Here is a 1,352-nt window from a genome sequence, read left to right as displayed (position 1 = left end):
TTGGGTATCCAAACCAACCATTAGGATTCTGAAAAAATCTTATTGTAAGCCGATTTGCGAACCAATAAGCGCACCAATGCTGAAGTGGAAATGTAGACTTTAATGAGATGGTGCGGATTATAAATAAAAGATACGAAGGCAGTGGAAAGCTATGGATGAGTAATTTTCAATCAATTTAGCAAACATCTTTCTCTCAAAGATTTCTTTCGTGTCTGCTCCTCTCGCACCCTTCCCCTTCCTCTTGACAGAGATTTCCACCATCCTTTTGGAGACAATGTTTTAGGGCTTCCTTCTCTGGTCTTTTGCTTTCTCATCTACCAGTCAATTTTTTTTGCTTACTCACCCACCGGCGCTGACCAAAATTCATAGGACTTAAAGAAACCTCAATGATTAAACCCAATGACTAAAACAGCCTAAAACAAATACACCACAGACTACCCACAATCAACACCAAAAAATTGATCTCCGACAACTGAACTACATGATCCAACGGTCACAAAATGAATAAAATCTTCAACTCTTCTGATCTTGGCAAACAAACAAAGTGGAAGGGCCACAGAGCAGCCAACAATGCATCTAAAATTTGACCCATCACAAGTGGTGGATGTGTACGTCTGAGATAGGAGGTGACGTGGGGGTTGCTAATTCGCTCGCTCCAAAGATTGGGCCGCTAGGTCTCTCACCGAAGAAAGTCGGAGAGGACATAGCCAAGGAGATGACCAAGGATTGGAAAGGCCTTCATGTGACTGTCAAGCTCACCGTCCAGAACCGTCAGGCTAAGATCTCGGTGGTTCCATCTACCACTGCCCTTGTCACAGATCCATAGCCAAGGACCTTAGTGGCACCGTTAAGAAGATCCTTGGCACCGGCATCTCCGTCAGCTATACGGTCAACGGAAAGGATCCCAAAGATTTGCAGCAGGAGATCACTAACAAAGATGACGAGGTTCCCCTAGATTGAGAAAAAATTGTGAGGATTAGTTTTAATACTCAGTTTTGGATTTTGAAACGAGTTTTTATTGGTTTTTTTCTTCAATCATGTATCCGAAATCTAAGATTTTACATCTAAAGTTTGAATTATTTACATTGGTTTTTTTGAATATGGAGATACAAAGTTCTTAAAAAAAAGAAAAGAAAAAGTGGAAGCACTTCAGCGAATATGCTTCAGGACTTGCAACCTTTCAAATCATCAATAAATAACCAGAGATTTGAGAGAAAATAGATAAGGATTAGACACGATCTATTTATATATAAGGCGGCTAAGGAAGGACAAAGAAAACAGAAATGATTTGTGCAGTCGGGAAATGCAGTCGGCGTGCAGTCGGCTATAAAAAAAATTAATACGGGACTTAC

General features: G+C 40.6%; 1 pseudogene; it reads left to right on the top strand.

Annotated features, from left to right (window-relative positions):
- Positions 1-570: 570 nt before the first annotated feature.
- Positions 571-960, top strand: LOC122293176 (annotated as a pseudogene).
- The last annotated feature ends 392 nt before the right edge of the window (positions 961-1,352 follow it).

Source organism: Carya illinoinensis, chromosome 14 (genome assembly GCF_018687715.1).
Source record: "Carya illinoinensis cultivar Pawnee chromosome 14, C.illinoinensisPawnee_v1, whole genome shotgun sequence".
In the NCBI taxonomy this organism is placed as follows: Eukaryota; Viridiplantae; Streptophyta; class Magnoliopsida; order Fagales; family Juglandaceae; genus Carya; species Carya illinoinensis.
The sequence above is the reverse complement of the archived record's forward strand: the minus strand, read 5'-3'. Positions and strand labels throughout refer to the sequence as shown.